The following is a 23,620-nucleotide window of genomic DNA, read 5'->3' on the forward strand; positions in this document are numbered from 1 at the left end:
TGAACTCCTAAAGAGATCCTCAGCATCTTCAATGATACCCTTAGAGTAATCTGAATGACGGGATCCATATTCTCCACATAAGTAGGCATAAGCACACCAAAGCCTAGTTGGATAAAACCAGCTCCATGGGAGGCTATGCAAGTGTTGCCCAGGGAATGGGTCCCCCATGGACTGAGTTATGAACAGCTTTAGATCATCTGTAATAATATATGGACTAATTATCTTTCAGTCAAGCTTGCATAAATATTCATTCCTAGCCCGTGTTTTGAAATGTGCCAAATTCACCTGCCTGGATCCAGCTACTTAGTGTGGCTGGGGAAATATAGAACTGCATGCTTTAATAAACAGTGAAGCTCAGGGAAGCATTCTGGATATGAAATTGCCATTGAACAATCTATGCAGATTACTTCTGCTTTCCACAATAAACAAGTGTTGCTATTATCCTAAAATGGATAATGATATTATAAATACTTACTTAAGTAACAATGCTATATAAATCCAATGGCACAAGTGATATGCTGGTCAAACAAACACACACACAAAAACAAGGCACTAGAAAACTGAAATTACTATGCTTATTTTTCTCCTTTAATAAATATGAAATCAGTGAAGTTTATATACAGACTTTTAAAAAGAGCCATATTGGATCTATTTTTTTTAATAAGCTGTCTACCCAAGAAAATAACATTATTGTCCAAACTGGTACTTTAATTGCTTGAAACTAAATGAAGTTTACTCTTTTAAATTCCCACGACACATTTCAGAGTGTTATAGCTTTGATCCTCAAATTTATCTAACAGGGTTTTTTTCACTTTGTTTTGTTTTTCAACTTGCTACACAGAAGTGAAATATAATAAATTAAGGTTTTAATGTACTCTGTCAATGAAGAAAGTGATTTCCTTTTAAAAGCTTGACTGTATTACTCATTTGCTAAGTTGTACTAAACTTAGCGTTACTTCTTTCAGATATTTAATTCAAAAATGCCATCTTTTGCAATAAATTTATAAATTAGTATAAATACATATGACTCAAATTTTAAACAATGTCTTTTTGTTCTTGTTACATTTGTTAGAAATGTTTTCATAGGGATAAGGGCATGTGGGCTAATGCCTCAACAGATCAAGATGGGGGATACAGGTAAGTCATTAACTATGAAGGGGCATGGCAAGCTTCTGATTTATAGTTGAAATTAATCCATTATAATCTTGGTGATCACCTACGATGTGCCAAGCAAATTATGAGTAACAGGGATATAAATAATAAACAGGAGATAAGGTTCATACTGTCATGAAGCTCACAACCTAATGGAAAGGTCAACACATTTTTTTTTAATTTAATTTAATTTATTTTTTATACAGCAGGTTCTTATGAGTTATCTATTGGAAAGGTCAACACATTTTTTAAAGCCATAGACTTAAAGTGATACAGACATTAAACAGAATCTGTGAGAAGAGTAACAGGGGATGTCATTGGATAGGTGGTCAGACAAGGCCACTCTGAGGAGGGGATATGCTTAAGATTCACCAGAAGGAGAAGGAGTCAAGTACGCAAAGAGTAACCTAGGAAGAAAGAACAGAAAGTTGGAAGATCCTGAAGTAGGAAAAAGCTTGAGACGTTTTAGGAACTGATGGAAACCAAGGTAGCTGGAGTTCAGTGAACAATGGATGAGCAGGAGATGAATTGGGTAGAGGCCAAATCATGCAGGGTCATGAAAGTTTCAGCAAGAGCCTTGATTTTATTCTAAGGAAATGGAAAAACCCTAAAGGACTGTGAAGACTGGCCAGGATAAGGGCAATGCATTTAGAAAAAAGAACAAATTAACAAAATTAAACTTTCCTTAATGACCCAAGATGCTAAAAAGTCTTAAGAGATCATTTTTAAAAGATGTAGAAATATCAGTTAAACAAAATCAAGTAAACTGAGTATAGCATCTAACAAATGTTACATTTGGAATATGGACAATCTTGGTGGTGTTTTCTGTTTGTTTGTTTGAGGCTCTTCCTTTTGATGGAATATTTATTTCCTCTTAATTTCACACATGCTGACCCAGACAGAAGCCTCTAAGATTCTTAGAATTATGTTTCCCTCCAAAGAAAAAAAGACATAGAAAAGTACAAAGGATAATATAATGAACACTTGTGTTCTCAAACTATTAAAAGTTTTGATTTTTTTCAGATTTAGCCACTAGAGCAATTATGTTAATATAACACATTTTGTACTAAATTTTGACCCTCTCAAAAGCAACCTAAATAATCCTCTCAAAAACTACGTCCTATTTTCCTGGTAGATAAGACAATAAATCCACTGAATTTACTAGACTTTGTCAGTCAAATTTCAATGTAACCACTGTTCATGAGGGGTGCAATTCTCAGGTAATTTTACTTACAACCAAAAAACAATGTATAAGAAGCTGTTAGGCACTTGTGTCTGATTTAAACAGCATATACAGCATTCTGGAGTATATGAGGTAAGAAATGTTCCTGGTGGGGTGACCTCATCCAAAATGCCTCTAAGGAGGAATGGTGAGAACATAGCTGAGATGACCTCATCAGAAATGACCCAAAGCTGGAGTGGTGAGAACAAGGCTGAGGTGACCTCATCTGAAGTGGCCCAGGGCTCTCACGGTCAGGGCATCAGGAGAGAGTGGGCACCCCTGCTCTGATGAAGTCTCCAGCACACATCACTCTGATTCCTCCATGTGTCCTAATTCGAAGGATGATCTCAGAGACAGAGGCTGGAAGATGAATCCTGACCTAGAGTCGTCACCCATCAAGGCAGAACCTATGCCGTGATTGCTGAGCCATTGTCAGCTGACAAGAAAGAAGCCAAGCTCCTCTCAGGACACACATGGCATACCTTTGCTTACTGTAAGGTCCCATAGGGTCTTGAGACCTTAAAAACAACGTGATTCTTTTATCAGCAAGCAAATAAATAAACAAAACCCAGGAAGTTTCTTCCATTGTGTCCTTGGCTCAACAAAAACTATGATCTTTTAAATTCATGTTCGTCCACCATCCCCTTGGCATCTCTCACAAAAATCCATTTTATCTAAAAATGTCTCACATGCAGGAGTTTCTGCATCCTGGGATGACAGATATCTTCTGATTTCAAATGTACAAGCCAAAAACATATTTTTCACAATGCTTGCTATATGGGGCAGAGTGTTCTTGGGGAAACTATTTTAGGGCCCCAAAGTCTTCAGTTCGTGGGTTTACATGCCACTTTCAGTTCACAGCCCTGTGCATAACTGTGACAACTAACAGATGAAAAGAAACACTCTAAGCCCACTAAACACTCAATATCCTATTCTCTGTGTTCCCCAAATGAGAGAAACTGAATGTAAGCAACCACTAATTGACAGCAGCCGCTAACTGACACAGATACAACTACTTTCATAATCTATTTGCTACCCTCATAATCCTTTCACCACTGTTTATCTCTTGGTAGCTGAGGTTTGAGACAAAATTAGAAGCATACTGCTCTGGATTCTCTTCCATGAAATTTAAAAAAAGAGGTTCAGCATATGATGGATGTTTTTAGAGAAAATATTTGCATTTTTAATAATATAATGCCAACTATATCATAATCTCTACAGAGGTGGAGACTATGTCCATCCTATTTTCCAAGGGCGCCATATTACCTTCACATGGTAAGTACTCAATCAGTATTTGTTGAATTAATGTTGAATGATCTGAAGTGTAACATGATAAGTAGAAACATAGAAAATATGTATTGAATGTGGCTCGCTTACTATTGGTAGCTTATTTTTACAGAAGTATTTTATTAAAAATAATTGATGTAGATTTCTACCTGCCTCTCCATTCCCGTTTTGTTTGTTATTATCTTGTATCAGCATGAAGCCAGATGAAAACTGATCTACTTTCACAACATGTTTCCTTCTGTTATAAAATCACAGTTCCCAGTTTAAATAAAAATGTAGATTTGGACATGATGCTTTAGTGGCCACACACACACACACACACACACACACACACACACACACACATATTTGTTAGTACCCAAGTCCTTAGAATGCCCAGCATTCCCAAATGGGATGCTCTTCTCTACTGATTAATGCAGGATTGCACAGGGCTGTGTTCTAGGATTTGGTTATCCCCCTTTTAACTCAAAACCTCTGTCTTATTAAAGAAACTGCATAGTGATAATTTTCTTTAGAAATGTATGAACAATACTGTAAGTTATCGGATCAACCAAGATGCTGTAACATAAGACTTATATTTTCTTTTATTCTCAATATGACTTCATTTGAACAGAATTCTTCTGGTGTAATCTGACTATATAAGTACGAGAAGAAAGCAATACATAAAAGTAGAACAAGACATTTGAATTAAAAATGACAATTTTTTATATTGATAGTGATCTATTTATGCTCTAACAATTCAAGGTTTCTCTTTATAAATACACATGCACGTATACCCACACCTACACTTATACATTTATTGTAAATATATAGAACGTATTTTACGCACCAAGTCCTGGGTTTGATGCTGGTAAGACAGTGATGATCAAAAGCAGACTTGATCCCAGGTCTTCTCAAACTTTCAGTCCAGTGGGCGAAATGTTCTTAATGAAATAATCCCATAGCAAAATGCAAACTCACCACTGTGGCCAGCAGTGGAGATCTATGTGGAATGGTTAGAGCATATATGAGAGGCATGTGGTTTTGTTGGGAGGGATGGACGGAGCTGTTTCATTCAGGGGCAGGGACTTTCTGGCACAGGAATGAAGCGGGATCTGAAAGATGAGGAGGAAGTAAGCAGGCAGAGATGGGGAGGATTGTGAAGTCTGGCTCTGAAATTCAGGGGAGCTAAATACACATGGATGTAACCCTCAAACAATGGGGAGCCAGTGGGTACACACAACTAGCTGCCCATTCTGCAGGCATATCATTATAGGTCCTATTCTTCATCCTCCCAAGGTCCTGTAGAATCAAGCCACCATTGCCTATAGCAGCAGCCTCAGGAAAGCACTCTTACAATGGCTTTTCCTTCTTTTCTTGTTCACTCTCACCACTCCTTCACTGGTAGTTCCTGGTTCCACCTTCCAAATAAAAGCCCTATAAGACTCTTATCTCACGTTATGCTTTTTGAAGAACTGCAAACCAAGACACTAAGCACGACATGGGATGAGAGGAGGACAAAAATGTATAGGTCTGTTAGGCATTTTATCTCTATCCATTCAGTGGGTGTTTCAGCCACTGAAGGTGTGTTTGAAAGGATGGAAATAATTAGACTTCTTTGTCAACAAGGTCTTTCTGGATGCGGTGCCGAGATCAGATGAGGAAAAGACGGGATGAGGTTCAGAAGTTATTACCATGGTCCAGGTGAGAAAGGATGGTGGGTTACACTCGGGAGGAACCACAGTGACAGAAAGAAGAAGATGGATTCCAGAGTTATTTAGGTAACAAAAGTAATAGCATTTGATGATAAAAGCAGAGCATCAAGGATGGCTGCTAGTCTTCTGGCACATACAACTCAATGGATGTGGCACCATTCACTGAGCTAGGAAGCACTGAAGAAGTTTCGGGTACAATGGGGGAGATATTAGGAATGCTTTAAATCTAGGTTGAATCTGAGTTATCTTTAAGGTATCTCAGAAGAACCATAAAATATGCATATATATATATATATATATATATATATATATATATATATATATATATATATATATATATAAATTCTGGAACCCACAGGAGAAATTCAAGCATTTCTAATTTCATCTTTATTTCCATGGCAATGGGATTCATGAACAATGGGAAAAAATAAATAAATAAGAAGAGGGTGAAGTATCAGGTCTTGAGTATTTTCAACTGAGTATTTATGAAGCTGGATTGGCAAAGGAGACTGAATAGGGTGGGCCAGAGGGATGGGATGAAAATCAAGGGACTGTTTCATCACAGAAGCCAGAGGAAGAGGGTATATCAGAAGGAAGGCAAAGGTGTACAGTGCCCTTACTACTGCGTAGGTAAGAGGTAGGTAGGTAAGATTACTGTGATAGACTGTACTATTAGCACCAATTCTTCACCTGCCCATGCATCCACATTCTTTATACAGTCACTCTGCAATTTCACCCACTAAAAGAGATGGAGTATATTTTCCCATTTGTATTTTATTAGCCAAGTAACTTGCTTTGGCCCAAAGAAAAAGGTAGAACTGAAGGCATGCAGCTACTGAGCACTTCTACTTGCCTTCTTGCACTTCTGCTATCCTCATGAGAAGGACTTGCCTGGTCTAGCCAGTGAGTCCCAGGGGAAAGACAGACAGTAGAACAGAGCCCAGTGGTCCAACAGATGCACAGATGTAAGAACTAAATAAGCGCCTAGGGTTGTTTGCCCCAAAGTTTTGTCATTGTTTATTACGCAGCATTGTCTTGACAACAGAAAACTAACACACTAACTAAAACCTATCTGCCAGATTAAGGATGGAGGTCATTAATTGGCATAGATTAGTTTTGCTATGAGGAGAAGGACATAGATAGGGTGGTGGGAGAAGCACATGGATTTGAGAGACGTTGCGTGTGCACACGCCTATATGTCTTAAATGGCTGAAGCCTAAGCATGAAAAAATGTTAATGGAAATGGAAAGATTCCCAAGAAGAGGGAAAAACTGAATCACCAAGATAAAGAAAGAAGATATGATAGATGCCATTTGAGAGATTAGGTAACGTGTGATGGGGGTTCACATTTGACATAGGTCAAAGGTGAGGCTGGGAAGCCTTGTAAAGGAAACAGAGGGCTGGATTCATGGGTGCTACTCCCAGGCAATGGTGTCAGTTGTTCTTTATTTTGTACTCATTTCCACAAAAATGAAACTCAAGTACACTGCAGTTAAAGTTTGGTAGCATATACTCTTAAATGTCATTTATAATGATATAAAATCTTACCATTCTTTAATCAAAGGCCTCACTATTGAAAAAAAAAAAAAGAATGAAACTTCTGTAACTTGTACATGAGGTCTAGTATAGAATGCTAAAAACACTAAAATATTAAAATGAAAAGAATTAAGTAAAAGAAATGTATCTGTCATAAACCAGATTAGTTATTTGCCATTTAGTTCATTTACAAAATATTTTTTAAAAGATAACATTATCAGTTTTCATATTAAGTATATTTTATTATACTTTCATTATTTTATTAATTATAAAAATTGATTAGAACACTTCAAATTCTGATAACAATAGATAAAACGTTTACTATTCTAGTAAAAGTAAATTCTAGAAGATGGGTATTTTTAAGAAACGTGACTTAATATTCAGATGAACATTACTAACTTTTAAAAAGCCAGTGTAAATTCTCTATAATTTTTTACTATTTTCTAAATCATATTTTAATCCCAAATAGGTTTATATACTATTACAAAACATACTTAGCAGTTTTAAATTTTATTTTATTTTATTTTTTTATTTATTTTTGCCACACCGTGTGGCTTGTGGAATCTTAGTTCCCCAACCAGGGACTGAACCCGGGGCCATGGCAATGAAAGGACCGAGTCCTAACCAGTAGACTGCCAGGGAAGTCCCAGCAGTTTTTATTTTAAACTTAGACTCTCATAGGATATGAAATTAAGAGATAAATAATAAAGGATAATTTCCAAAACCAAGAGAATATTCTAATTTCTTATAAAAATTTCATATTTTCAAATTCTATTATGTTTTAAAATAAGATTTACCCCAAGATACCACGTTCTATTGGAAAATTAATGTTTATTCCTGATCAGAAGTAATGCTAAAAATCTATCTTTGCAGGCCTATGTAAGATTAAATAAAACCATCTCATATTACTGAAATGAAATCAGTATCTGAGAAAAGAATAAAGAAAAAAATTAGAATTCTTGTTTTTAATGAAATTTTCTGAATTATTGGGTTGGCCCAAAAGTTCGTTTGGGTTTTTCTGTAAGACGTTACTGAAAAACCCTAACAAACTTTTGGGCCAACCCAATACATATTTAGTTACAAGTTCTTACTTTTTAATTTTGACCAAAAATCTGCACAGTACTCTATTAATTATTCACATTTTACATGTGTGGGGTTTTTTTGGAAGTTCTAAGCAACACCATATAGTAGATTAATCTTAGAAGTTTTCTATGGTTAAAACATAATATTCTCTTTAGAGAGATGATGACATGTACCTGAAGGGCACTTCCTTTATTCCCTTCCTCCTTCCTTCCTTCCTTTCTGCCTCCCTGCCTCCCTAACCTACTAGAAAATCTAAACGGTACAATTCATATCAAACCATCACCCTTGCACTGAGAAAGTCTGAACGCATTGCCACGACAGCACTTGTTCAATCTCTGATGGCAGATACAAGCAGGTGGAGGGCTAGGCACATTTTCATTGCAATACTGTGTGATATAAAGTTACACAAATAGTAGCAGTCTTAACTTTCATGTGGCATGGGCTATAATTCACTTTCTCCCCAAGCAAAATGAAGAAGCCTTGAGAAAACACTGAAATATAGTAGCGTTTGGGTCACCACATCAATTGTTGCTCACATGAGACAAGACCCAAAGAGGCAAAGTTGAACTCATGGAACCGTAAGAGATTTGCTAGCTAACATAGTTCCTTTGTGAAGAGTATGAATTCTTATAAATTAATGACTTGGGCTGGAATCAAAACCAAGATCCCTACTGTCCCATTATTAATGTCTATACTCCAGGTTTCTATGGATATATCCAGTCTTTCTCAGTTGCTCCATGGGGCATGGAGGACAGAGAAACTGACTGTTTCTAACAGCTATTGCTACTGCCTAAGAACCATGGCCCGCTCAACACAGCAAGCTAGGGGCAAATCCCTCGCCCTTGCAATTCTGAAGGCAATTCGAGTTGAAATAGCATTAACTAGTTTGGAAACTGGGTAGCAACTGGTACAATGTTAATCTAGAAGTAGATAAACTTCTTGAGATAATATAAAGGCTTTCTAGAGTCCATCCTTTTTATACTTAGCAACAAAATATTTAAGCCAATGTCTTTTAATTAATAGTTTTCTAAATCTCTTCTGTATCCTACTTAAGTTTTTTAATAGTCAAATGTATGTATTAAAGGTGACCCCTCCACGCACAGACATGTTAATATAAACTCTTTCTGCTTCTCGAGAGTTCATAACAAATATTTGCTGAGCACCTGCTACATGTCAGCCACTGTACTAGGCACTATATTCAGGGGTTCATGAGTTATGTACTTACTGTGACAGTAAAAATAATAAAAAGCAACAGTAAAATATGCTATAAGAGTGCTTCTGTCTCAGAGCCAGGCTCAGTCTGAATGGAGGAGATGCCCAGGAAAGGATTCCTTGAGCACATAACACATGCACATTAAGGGATGAGTAGGAACTAACCAGGTGAAGGGGACAGAGGAGAGCACTCAAGACCGAGGACAGCCTCACCGAGGCCCATATATGAGGACCCTGTGTATCTGGTATACCTGTTACACAGTCTCTTTTCTGAGATGACAATGATTTTCCTAGAAAGTCATCTGCTCTCCTCAAAAGAAACATTTGAGAGTCATCCCCCTTCCTCCTGAGACAATTCTCCAGAAACTCTATCGGTGAAGTGAGGTCCAGGAGGCCCAGATTGGTCTGATCTATGATTAGCATGTGAATAATGTCCTGGTAGAAACACAGGAGTGATCCATCTACTCAAATTCCTCCTACCAGGAGTTAACTTTCGCTCCCGTTTAGTCCCTCAAACTCTCTTTCACATGTCCTTCAAAATCTACCCCATTATACTACAGAGATGGGAGATGAACCAAACCAAGGTTGAAGACTTTTGCCTCTGCCTGAGGACCTCGGTCACACCTTCTCAATCCCCGCCCCTATTCTCCTGAGGTTCTCCCTTGGTCTCTCGCCTTCTAACTCAGCAAGAGTCTCAAAAGCAAAAGGGGTAGCAGAAAAATGGGTTATTTCTTATAAAAGCTACAAGTAAATTAAATGCCTGCTTTTTACCAAGCAATCCTACCTAAGTGAACTTGAATCTGTACCTGATTTTGAACTTGTTTACAGAAGGGAGTGAAGGTTACAGAAGGCTTTAAACCTAATCCAGCTTTAGGTTTTCATCCACCCACTCACTTACCTGGCTCTCAGCCTTTCTCGCTACCCTTCATCCTCATGTCTCACCCTCTCCACTCACAATTAACTCTGACTCCTCCTTCTCTTCAGCCTCTATCTGGATGCTTCAACCTTATCACACAACTCCCGGTCCCCAACCCTTGACCCAAACAATAAAGTCATTGCTGCAGGATTATCACTGGGCCGTGTCCTAACTTCGTATCATTTTAGGTTGGAGGGATGAAGATAGGAAAGTCTTCACCCCTACTGACAGGCCTGCTATAGAAGAATGAGCTCCAGTTCTCCCAACTTGGATCTCCAAAAGCATGTTACCCTTATATGCACTGCTGCCTATTGATATTGTTTAGGCTGAGCAGCAGCACTGGGCATATGATGGGTTAAGTTGGCTTCTGTGGGCTATTCTGGGAACACACCCAACATCTGTAGCTTTTATTTTGCTAGTGAAAAGTACCTTGGAAGTTCCAAACAACCAACTCCCAAATGAGATTTTTGGAGGAGAATGGTTTGTAAGATGAGGGACTGACTGCAATTAGAATGAAGCAAAGTAGATTAGATGAAAATTCAATTGAATTAACCAAAAAGCAGAAAGATAAAGGCTATTCCACAGAAGCCAAGTAATTCCTCTAAAAAGATACCATTAGCCAGTAAACTAGACCCCTTTTGAAACCTACATTAACTCTTTCAGGACACAAGGGTAGCAGTACACTGAGGCCTTAGTGGTTTGAAAAGTATTCTCAAAAGGCCTCAAATTAGTTTCAGAACTGGGAAAAACTGATTTGTTATTTTACATGAGGCCATGGGAGATACAGTTATCTAATCAAAAATCTAAGCATGAATGAAGCAGAATGGAATATTATATGAGGCAATATAGTCTCTATCATATCCTTACAAGTTATAGACTGTACACATAGACATCCAAACATACACACACACACAGACACACACACCTTCCCAATACAAACATCATGGTCCACAAAATGTAAATTCTTCAACTTTAACCCAAATAAGGATGTTTTTAAGATTCACTGGTTAACTCCCTTTTAGGTCAAACTACATATTCAGCAAAAAAATCCCTTAACGAACAAGTGCTATTTTCTTTTACTAACAAATGCTATCGTCCCATTTTATTTTTAATTCTTATATATCAGCTTCTCTGAAGGAAAAAAATATGATTCTGCAAACATGGATGGTCACAGCAGAAGACAACTGCAGGAGTTCCTCGCTCAAACTGTAGAGACAAATTCCTGGAAGTGAACACCTGAAAGCAGCTGGGAAGCCTGAATGGTTATTTCAGTTGACTGAGTTTATGGTGAAGGTGACAGAGTCATTGTTTCCATCCCCAAGGGGGTCAGTTAACTTTGCTGTGTTCCATGGAAATAAATATCATCTTCCCAATATGGAAGGAGTAGCCATGATGCTGTAATTCTAGAGCTGGAAGGGACTTCAGAGATCATCTGGCCAGGGCGTCTTCAAACTGTGATCCCTTATAGCCCTAGAAATGAATATACAACTCTCCAGGAAACCAGGAGGGACTGCCCCATGGTCCTTATTTTTTCTTCAATAAGTTTCCTGGTAGTAAGTGTTCATGGGAACCAAATGGTCTCTGGTGTCCTTTTTTTTGGAAAGCTCTGATTTCAACCACCTGATGCAAGGGTCCGAATGAGATAAGATATCTTAGTTAACCCCATCTCTGCCATACTCATACAGGTCTATAAAAATATAGAAGGTATTTAGCAATAAGTATGTTATTTTTTCAGAGTCTATTCAAAGGGTAAAAAGCTTTTACAAAAATATTAGTAATCTATTTTTAATTGGATGAATTTTGGAGGGTAAGGATAAAAAATGGGGCTGAAAAGTCCAAGTCAAGGTACCTCACTTTCAGTTATTTCATTAGGATGCCCCCAAAATCCCTAATACAATTTCTAGCACAGCCTCCTAAAAATCAAACGTTACAAATGATTCAAAAGGAATTAGCATAGGATAGCTAAATGTTACCCCTCTATCATTGCTGGAGGAATAGTCATGTCTAAAATGTAATCTACAGCCTGAGAAAGTAAATGCACTATATTGTTTATCTATTGCTGAGAAACAAATCATCCCCAAACATCATGGCGTAAAACACACACACACACACACACACACACACACACACACACGCACCAAAAAAAAAAAAAATTACTTCTTATGATCCTGTTGATTGGGTGAGTGGTTCTTCTTCCAGTCTGGACCAGTTTGGCTGGGGCTTGGTGGTCTAAGATGGCAACATTCCCATTTTAGAGGCTTCTCTACAAGATCTCTCATTCCCCAGGAGGCTAGCCCAGGCCTCTTCATACTGTGAACCAAAGTGTCCCAGCCACAAAAAAGAGCAAGTCCAATGCAAAAGCACTTTTTAAGCCTCTGTTTGAGCCATCTTTGATATTGTCCCATTGGCCAAAGTTAGTTACATGGTCAAATTCAAAGCCAGTATGGGAGGGGCCTGCTTAATGTGTGAAAATAGAAATATGAACTATGGGTGGTTATTTTGCAACAATCTACTACATTTTAAGTTTTTCCAATTGAAATTCATTGAATACAGAATTAAATAGGCTTTTCTCTGAAAATAATAGCTTCTGTGATTTTACTAACCTAATTTTTATTCAATGGATCAAAAATCCATCCTACGCCTATGTACCTTCTCATATACATATGCCTCAATTTATATCTTAAATATACCTGTATTAGTTTATTATGGCTGCTGTAACAAATTTCCATAAGCTAAGTCACTTAAAACAACACAAATTCATTCTCTTACAGTTCTGGAGATTAGAAGTTCAAAATCAGTTTCACTGGGTGAAAGTCAAGGTGTTGGTAGGCTGTTGCTTTCTGGAGACCCTGAAGAGAGGATCCATTCCCATGCTTTACCTGGCTTCTGGAGGTTGCCCATATCCCTGGACTTGTGGCCTCCTTCTTTCATCTTCAAAGCCAGCAATGTTGCATCTTTCTATGCTTTTCTTACATAATCACATCTCCCTCTGACTACAGAAGGGAAAGGTTCTCTGTTTTTAAGGACTCCTATGATTAGATGGGGTTCACCCAAATAAACCAGAATAATCTCCCCATCTCAATGTTCTTAATCTTAATCACATTTGCAAAATCCCTTTTGCCATATAAAGTAATATTCACAGCTTCTAAAGATCAAAGTGTGGGCATCTTAGAAGGGCCATTATTCTGACTACCACAATATGTTATTGGAAAACTATCTAAATACAATTTCTGAATGTCAAATCATATTGAACTGCACTGAAGGAATTAGCTATATTTAAAAAAAAAAACTTTTGGGTTTTATGATGGGCTTTCTTAATGCAAGTCAAGCTTTTAAAATAAAGTTTCCATTACTCTAGAACTTTAAGGTACAGTTTAAATATTTTAGAACACTTTTTAATACTTTGCCTAGAATTAGTGGCCAGGGCTAAGCACTTTAGCATATGAAACCGATATATCTAGCCTGTGGTTCAGATTTCAAACATGATTTTAACCTTTCTAAAACATAAAAGTAGAATTTTAATAGTACAACTGAACTGAATAAAGCATACCTCAAAGTGAAATAACCATAGTTTATATTACATGCTATTCTCTCTGTCTCTCTGTATCTTAAAACTGCTAATAATCAAAGCTACATCTGACCCTGTTTGTATTTCTAGACTTTCATTAGACGTCTATTTTCTATCTCACCAAAAATACAACCTTGGAGAAATGGCTATATGTGACCATGACTTCATATTTTTGCTGTTTTCAAAGTTATTAAAACTTCTGTCAACAGTCAGCTCCATTTCTCAGATTAGAAAATCATCAGGGATTGCCTCCTTCTTTCTCAAACTATTGAAATGGTTTTTCAAGGGATTCACACTCTGTTTATAAGTAGCTGAAAATAACCCAACTACAACCTTAGGTCAAAATTGGCTCTGATAAAAATCTACCAAAAAGCTGTTTTGTAAAAGGACCTAATAAATAATTTATTTAAATCAATGTGAACAAAACTTGAGCAAGGTTGTGGAGCAGAGACTTATGGTGGATTAATGGCACTTCTATGTCTGTGTTTCCAAACACTCTTGTTATATTCTTAGACTCCTATCATTTTCCTCTTTTCACGACAGTAAAAATGTACAGGACATTGAACTTCTGTGAAAGTAGATGAAGATGTGGGCAATGACAGATTAATAATAAATCTTGAAAGTGCTTAATGCATTTTTTTCTTGTCTAAAAAATGTTCTCAAGTAACTGCTTTATTTTTCTTGATTTTTTTTTTATTCAATGGCCCATTTTTTTAAAAACTGGGTGTGAATTTATGACCCCTTGTGACTAGACTCAAATATTGCATTCTTGAAAAGAAAATGCTGCCTTGCCAGGTAATTCCCTTATAAGTGTCATACACCCCCTCGGACTAATAGAGAATTTTTAAAATGATGGACAATTTTTAAAGGTTTATTTTGGGTAATTTTGATTATTCCTACATTCTATCATTAGAGGAACTGTCTTTTTTTTCTTCTTATATTTCGGTATTGTGTATGGTAGAATAAAATCAGCAAATAGGTAAATTCATGATTTACACAGTAACACCCCATGACACAGTTTTTAGAGGATGACCAGTGAGGTAATAACAAGCCAAATATTATCTTCTCTGAGTCTCTATGACTCAACACAATTAAAAATATTTTTGCTTATGAAGTAAAACCAATTATTAAAAATATTTGGATGGTTATACACAATACATTGTCTAAAATAAAATCGAGTGGCTAAATCAAATTGTTATGTGCTACAATAATTTTACACATACAATATATATGTGAATATTGACATAAACAATTCAGAGTCTAAACTTCTCCTCACTTGAAAATTAATAAAAGTAAAAGTTAGATTTCACTTTGTTAATGATGACAACATAACCATGATCAGAAATGAACACTGTCCCTTTGGTGGTGAAACTTGGAAATGAATAAGTCAGATTAATTATCTCTGAATGATTTGCTTTTTTCTTGCTGAAATCCAATATATTATTAAGATGCCTAGACATTCCTGATAATAGACCAAGGTGAGCCTTCTGTCAGTGCACACAAAGGAGCTGAAGCAGAGCTCACAATAGCACACGCACACCAGTATGCTAATTTGAACAAAGAAGCAGGCCTCACAAAGGGCCAAGATGGCAGAAAAATCTCAAAAGAGTGCCACACTTCAGAAACAAGATTTTCTATGAGCTCATTAATATTTACCAAAGCCAAGAGAGCTGTTGTTTCTTTCATTTAGCTACAAATACCTCCTCAAAATTATTCCTGTATTGAGACAGCATTAGAAAAATAAACTGGGCATATAAAAGCAGCCTCAAATGAAAGACAAGCAGCTTTGAAGATAAGCCTGCTTTCAGTGTGAGCATCTGCACCCAGAAGACCATTTACACAAATTAACATATTTTATCTACTGTAAAAAAACAACAACAACAAACCAGGAAATAATTCATATGTGCAAGATTATTTAAATTACTATCAGGGAGTGCTTGAGCACTGTTAGTACACCCCATAAAAACATAAGTTCCGAAAAACAAGGCAAAGATTTTCCACTTAAAAAGAAAACTAGTGGCAGAGATGTATTCTCCATGGCAAGCAGTATTTCCTCGAATTATTTAGCAGGGTGATCAAGAAATAAGTGTTGGATCAGAGAGACCTGGGTTTGCATCTGACACTAGCTGTGCAGTATTAGGTAAAATATTCAATCTCTCTGAGCCTCAGATTTTCCATCTGTAAAATAGTTATTAATACCTACCTTGCATGGTTTTGAGAAATTTAAGAGACTGTGGTCACCAAATGCTTAATATACAGCATACCCCATTCAAAGCCTTCAATAAATATGGAAGGTTTTTGTTTGTTTGTTTCTGTAAGTATTTATTAGAAGAACTTTAGAGACTAAAGATAATAAAAAACTTACCTATCATCACACTATCCTAAGAGAAACACAATCACCAGTTGGTGAATATCCTTCTAGTTCTTTCTCTATCTGTGTGAATAAGCTTGTATGCATGCTTTCCAACTTTTTATTTTATGGATATGGAATCCTACTTTGAATTATCTCACTTGCTTCTCCTATCCCCCCATTAACAATGTTCTGTGAATACATTTCCATATCTTTAGCTATTATTTTACAGCACCATTTTAATTGCTGATGGCATTTCATTGCGTGAATGTATCACAGTATTTGGGAGGCTTCCAATATCTAATCAGTGTAAAAGTGCAATGTATGTATCGGGCAATATATATTTGTATACATCCTTAATTATCTTTTAACTTAAATACCATTATGACAGACATCCCACAAACAAAAGCATGTATATATTGTTTCCTTCAACTTGAAAACATGCATTTCTACACATCCCACTTTTTTCTATTTTTTTAATATTTATTTTTTTGAGTAAAATATGCATTTGATTGTCTTGTAAGTTGTTGTTATATCACTATAATATAAATTAAAAGTAAACAGTAAAAATTCTTCTTCCCATGGTTGTGTCTTATTTACTTCATCTACCCCACAGGTAACCTTGTTATCAATGTATATAGTCTTTTAGATTTTATCTATGAATGTATAAGTAAATATGAACCTATGTATTTTATCCCTTTTTTCCATAAAGGGTAGCATACAATGCACACCATGCTATATCTTCTTTTTCCACTTAATAATACAGTTTATATTTATTTCTATATCCATACCTAAGAGATTGTTCATTCTTTTATTTATAGTTGCATAGTATTCCATTGTATGCTTGTAGTATAATTTACTTAACCAGTCCTCTACTGATTGGTATTTGGCTTTATTCCAATGTTTTGCACTTGATAAAAAGTTGCTGCAGTGATTAATATTCAAACTACACTACTTCACATTTATGCAAATATATGTTTAGTTCAGATTGATATTCAAAATATACAAATACTTATAGGCTACACTAATGTTTATCATTTGATTATCAAGTCTGTCAGTTAAATTTCCAGAAATAGAATTGCTCACCTCCGTTCCATATACCTTTTAAAAGAAACAAAAAAGAGGATATAACTTTGTATTTCTACCATCATGAGCTCCTTTTTGTACTCATTGGATTCTTCCCTAAATTCACCCCCTGCTGTTCATGTTTGATCTCAGCTACTTTCAGCAGCTCTTCAACATGTTATGGAGCTTGTGGATTTTATCTGTCTCCTAATTTCACTGATATATCTACTGTATCATTTCTCCATAGAATTGAATATTATGATTTAAAGGTTTTATAAATTTTATAAGTGAAAAAATGTTATCTGCTATTGATTCCATTTGCATATTTTAATAGTGAGGTGGATCTTTTAATATATTTATTAACTATTTTTATTTCATATTTAGCAAAATAGCTATTTCTATTGAAGTTTTAGGACTTTCCCTTTTGTTTTCCAACAGTATGCTCCAAATTAAGGTTGTGATGCTTTTTTTTGTATTTCATTATATCCCTTCTAATTTTTATTTGGAAATTGTTTGAATATATTTATTTAAAGTAACTCAATTTTTGCAGAAATAACAGACTCAAGAAAACAAGACACAGATTCATTTATTCACTTATTCATTCATTCAAAATCTATCAAATCCCTCCATGTACCAACTATTTTTCTAGGCACTGATGACACAGAGGGGAATAAGTTCCAGTTCTCTTGCCACTTGTATTTCAATTAGGAAAAAAATAAAGGAGGGAAGGGACCAGAGACTAATAGGTGAAATTGATTTTGTTTTGTTTTTAGATAGGGTAGGAGGAATCAAAGTTGCCCATTTTAAAAAAGGATTGATTAGACCACCTTGAAGCTTAAGGGAGTTACCAAATACAAACAGCTTTTTCTCTGACCAAAGTTATTCTTATGATCAGAAAGGAGTGTTTTAGTACCCTATATGTAATCTTTAGACTTATTCCACCTTGGTTAAATCTTTTGAAATTATTCTGCCTTAATTCTATTTTATCTTTTATAAATCGTTTGACTGAACAGCTTTCAGAAAACTGATTTTTAAAATATTCTCCTTAATACCAAAAAGCAACCATATTTATTACTAAATTTCAACCTTGATTCAACAGATGGAAGATAACACTTGGTAAGGACAAAAATAAATATAGAGGTGTGGTGAGAAAATCACAGTAGTTTGCAAATAACTGAAAAACATATACAGGAACTATTATCAGAACTGGAGGTAAAATGATCACAAATGCTTAGAGAGACAATAAAATAAACAACTAACTCCTAGCATGTATTGCTGTTTTGTTAACATCAAGCATAGGCCAGGAGATCTCGGCTCTTCCAAAGAATTTTTTTTTTTAGCTACAAAAAGCTGTAACAACACAACAGTGATACAGATTCTGCTGCATAATTTTCCCAACATCTTCTAATCAGCAATGAGGCCGAAGTACTATCTGTTTGGTCTCATTTTCTGTTGCAGAGACAAAACAATGTCCTGGTTAAGAGCTTTGGTTTTGGAAATAGACCAACTGGAATCAAATCCCTTACTGACCACTTATTAAGTATGTGACCTCAAGCAAGTCAATTTAACATTCTATACCTCAGTTTCCTCATATTAAAAGAGAGAGGAAGAATACGTATTTCACCCAGCTGTCATGGTAATTAAATGAACAAATCCATGCAAAACACTTAGAACAGCACCTTGAGCATAGTGAGTGCTCTGTTATTACCTAGGATTCTCACTAATGTTAACCATTATTTTCACTGTTGTTCAGGAAGTATCTCATGTAGAAAATACAAAGCATGATTGGTTTGGTTACTGCCTGAAAAATTTGCAAAACTTTTCATTATTTTTTTTTTCACCATTTTAACCATCTTAGTGCACAATTTGGTGGCAATTAGTTCATTCACAATATTGTGTGACCATCACCACTATCTAGTTCTAGAACATTTTCATCACCCCAAAAGGACATCCCTTCCCCATTAAGCAGTCACTCCTCATTCACCCCTCTTCCCCAGCCCCGGCCACCCACTAATTTGCTTTCTGTCTCTATGGATTTTCTTATTCTGGATATTTCATATAGATGGAATAATATAATAGGTGTTTTTTTGTATCTGGCTTCTTTCATTTAGTGTATGTTTTCACAGTTCATTCATGTTGTAGCAAGTATCAGTACTTCACTCCTCTTTATGGCTGAATATTATTCCGTTATATAGATATAATGCATTCTGTTTATCCATTCATCAATTGATGGATATTTGAGTTATTTCCACCTTTGGCTGATTGTGAATAGTGTTCCTAAGAACATTTGTATACAAGTTTTTGTCTGAACATCTGTTTTCAATTCTTTGGAGTATATACCTAGGAGTGGAAATGCTGTGTCATATGTTAATTCTATATTTAACTTATTGAGGAACCAGAAGACTGTTTTCCACAGTGGTTAGAACACTTTACATTTCCACCAGCTATATATGAGGGTTCTTACTTCTCCACGTCCTCCTTAACAGTATTATTTTTCCTTTTTAAAATTTATTATACCATTCTTCTATGTGTGTAGAAGTATCTCACTGTGGTTTTCATTTGCATTTCCCTAATGACTAATGGTGTTGAATATCTTTTCATGTACTCATTGGCCATTTGCATATCTTCTTCAGAGAAATGTCTATTCAAGCCCTTTACTCAATTTTTAAGTGTTGTTTAATTGTTGTTTCTCTTTCTGTTGTTGAGTTGTAAGACTTCTTTATGTGTTCTGGATAGTAGACTCCTTCAGATCTACGACTCACACATATTTCCTCCCATTCTTTGGGTTGTCTTTCCACTTTCTTGATAGTGTCCTTTGAGGTACAGAAGTTTTTCATTTTGATGATGTCCAAATTATCTATTTTTTTTTCTTTGGTTGTTTGTGCTTTTTGTATCATATCTAAGAATCCATTGCAAAATCCAAGGTCATGAAGATTCACCATTTTGTGTGTGTGTGTTTAAGTTTTGTAGTTTTAGCTTTTATTTTCATGATCCATTTTGAGTCACTCTTTGTATGTGGTGTGAGAGAAGGGTCCAACATCACCCCTTTACATGTGGGTATCCAGTTGTGTAAGATTTGTTGAAGAGACTATTCTTTCCCCATTCAATGGTCTTGGCAATGGGCATTGTAGGATAATGGACAATAGAATCTTTGTTGAAAATTAGTTGACCATAGATGTATGGGCTTATTTCTGGACTCTCAATTTTATCCCATCGATCTATATTGTCTATCCTTATGTCAGTTCCTCACTGTTTTGAATATTTCAGCTTTGTAAGTAAGTTTTGAAATTGGGGAATGTGAGCCGGCCAACTTTGGTCTTCTTTTCTAAGATTGTTTTGTCTATTTGGAGTCAAACCACTTCATTTTTTAAAAAGTTATTATTGACAAAAAAAATAGAGTTGGATTATAGGTGAAGACATAACAAGATCCTAGTAGCTAGTACCTTAGTGTGAATTTTAATATAAAATATTTACCAGTCTCATCTAGAAAAAAAATTAACAAATCCGTTTTCAGAGTCTGTGACAGTTTTTAAGATGTGCCAGAATAGGAGAAATTGAAGGACAAGGCAGTTTAAGGATATTAATAATAATAATAATAATAATAACTATTCAAAATCAGTAATATTAGATTGCTTGTGGAAGTACCTGCACATACATTACCTGATATTTTCTCACAAAACTTCTATGAAGCAGTCAGGACAAGCATGATTATCCTCAATATGCAAATGGGGAAACTGAGGCCCTGAGAGGTTAAGCAATGAGCCCAAGGTTGCACAGCAAATAAGTGTTAAGAGACAGAACACAATACCATGTCTTCTGATTGCCAGGCCAGTTATTTCAGGTTGACAGATGAACATCAGCCTTGGATAAATTTGGCCTTATTGATAATTTTACTTCAGTTTGGGGGGAAAAAAACCTATTTTATTACTGAGAGCTTTTATAATTGCTTTTGCAAATCACTTTCATATTCCAAGTTCTCAGAGAAATAAAAGTAAAACAGAGACACAAAACAAAGATTTTAGGCCTCCTGAGAGTTACTTGTGTGTAGATAGATATACCTTCTTTGGGTTGATTCTCTTTACGCTCTAAGCTATGCTATGATTCTTCTCCACATACTGTTGTGTTCCTAATTTCTTTTTCCTCTCCCCTGCACAAAGCTTTTCTTTGACATTTAAATTATTTTTAACTATCAAATATGTTCATTATTCACTTAAGCAACACAGATTTTCCTGCATAATCTGTGATGAAAAACCCATGCATGCCAAAGGGTTGGTGAGGGAAATGGCCTGAACAACCTTTTATGTATCCATCCACTAGCCCCATCGAAGTATCACAGGAATATTATAAAGTATTAAAAGATACAATCTGGAGAAGTATTATACTTATTGGCCATTGGAGGACTCATTTAATGCCAAGGAAAGAAAAATACTGGTGGATTTTGCAGGTCAATAGGATGTGTCTAAAACTCCGAAGTCAAGCAAGAAGGACCACTCAGCCCATGTTCTTTCAAAGCAGTGAGTTAAACGGTCTTGTTATCAATATACAGCAGGAAAAAAAATGTGCTCACTTTCATAAGAAAGTAGACTTAAAATTTTCCCTGAAAGTTTGAGGCACTGTGGTATAATACAAACTGAAATTCAACTTCAATTATTCTCAAGTGCAGCTATGCTGTGTCTTTTATTCTGCTATTTGTGAAATAACAATCTTGATAACTGAATATTAATTTTCACCAAAAAAAGCATTACAAACTCTTCTTCAAAGAGGGAGTTAAGTTTATTAATTCATTCCTTAACAAGAGGACAAAGTGCATGACTTGCTGCATAAGGAATAAGAACTCCTAGGGGCCAGGAAGATTTAATCAAGGATTGAAGGGGAAGGAAAAGCGAATAAGCCAGAAGGCAGAAGAATGTGAGGTCACCTGACTTTATAGGAAAAATTTTTTTTTTTTCCAGAGCTCAGCCAAAGTGAAGTAACAAAGCAAAGCAATCAGAAGTACAAATTCCTCTTGAGATACAAACTAAAACATTGACTTTCCTTTATAATGCCACTTTAATTTCTGGTAAAATTCCAAAGCAAAGGTTTATATTTCATGATATTTTCAACTTTGCATAAGACTCTTGTGCTACTCATGACTTACTTGGCCATAGGGACACTATTGATTTTTTTCCCCCTCATAAATCTGAAAATGCTCTCTGCCTTCCCAGTAGACCCCTAATATTTATTGGTGTCTATCCTAAAACAACAGTTCAAGGTTGGACTATGAAAACATTTAGGGCTCTAATTTACCATAAAGAAAGTCTACTGAAGATTATAGATAATACAAAGCACTCAAAGTTTGCACAGAAATACTAGAAACACCTCAACTTAGACACATACACTATTTTTCCTAATAGATTCTGCTACTTAGGAAAGTTACAAAGTGACTCATGACACAGTGCCCTTCAACGTGTCTAAAGAATTCCATACCTATCAAAGTATCACTTGACTTATAAATATTCCCTTTCTGTTACTTTACATACTTAGATATTACTAAAGACCTTGACTTTTTGTTTCTGTGTATTATATGTATAGATAGATATTTACCGTGTTATAAATTAACTGAGAATTTTAAAAATATTTAATTCATTTAAAAATATAATTAATCCATTACAGATTAATATAGATAACATATTCATTATGAAAAATAACCATATTTTCAAAAACAAAATATCTAAGGAGAAAATGGCATTTTTTTAAACTTTTGCAAATATCTTTAATGTGTGGTTTAAAAAGAAGAGAGCTGGATTCTCATTCCTGCTCTACATTCAGTATGTTAAGATATAATCTGTCATGTAGCCTCTGAAAAACACCATACACTTGTGAGAGAATGAGAATGAAAAAAGGCAAATAACGCCTTCGTATTATTATGAAAATCATGCTGACCTCATAGATGCCCTGAAAGGACCTTGAGAACCCCCCAGGGTTTATATGCATTTCTTTTTATACTTTGGACCTCCCTTCTATGATTGTTTTTCTTTTTAAAGTCAGGGTATGCTGGTGATAAATTCTCTCAGTTTTAATTTTTTTGAAAGGTATCTTTATTTTGCTCTCACTCATGCAAGACAGCTTCACTGGGTTTATAAGTCTAGTTTGATATTGTTCATAGCATTCTGGAGCTTTAGCTAATGTTTTCTGTCTTTCACTGATGCTGTGAGACAGACCTGTCAGTCTAATAGTGGCTGTTCATTAGACAACTTCTCGTTTCTCTGTGGCTGCTCTTAGGATTTTATTCTTGTCCTTGGGGTTCTATGGATGGGCTTCTATGTATCCAGGTGTGGTTTTCTTTATATCTATCCTGTATGGGATTTGTTGGTGCTCCTGAATCTAAGGGTTTAGCCTTTCATCAACTCTGGAAAATCCTCAGCCATTATATTTTCAAGTATCAGTCTCCTCCACTTTCTCTATTCTTTCCTTCTGGAATTCCAATTAGGTGTATGTTAGACCTGCTCACCTTACTCTCCACATCTCTAAATCTCACTTTTATATTTTCCAGGTA

General features: G+C 35.6%; 1 protein-coding gene across 4 annotated transcripts in view; it reads right to left on the reverse strand.

Annotated features, from left to right (window-relative positions):
* Window positions 1-23,620, reverse strand: part of MACROD2 (mono-ADP ribosylhydrolase 2) — a 2,013,670-nt gene that overhangs the window by 1,266,259 nt on the left and 723,791 nt on the right. The window lies entirely within an intron of this gene.

This window comes from Balaenoptera acutorostrata, chromosome 15 (genome assembly GCF_949987535.1).
Source record: "Balaenoptera acutorostrata chromosome 15, mBalAcu1.1, whole genome shotgun sequence".
Lineage (NCBI taxonomy): Eukaryota > Metazoa > Chordata > Mammalia > Artiodactyla > Balaenopteridae > Balaenoptera > Balaenoptera acutorostrata.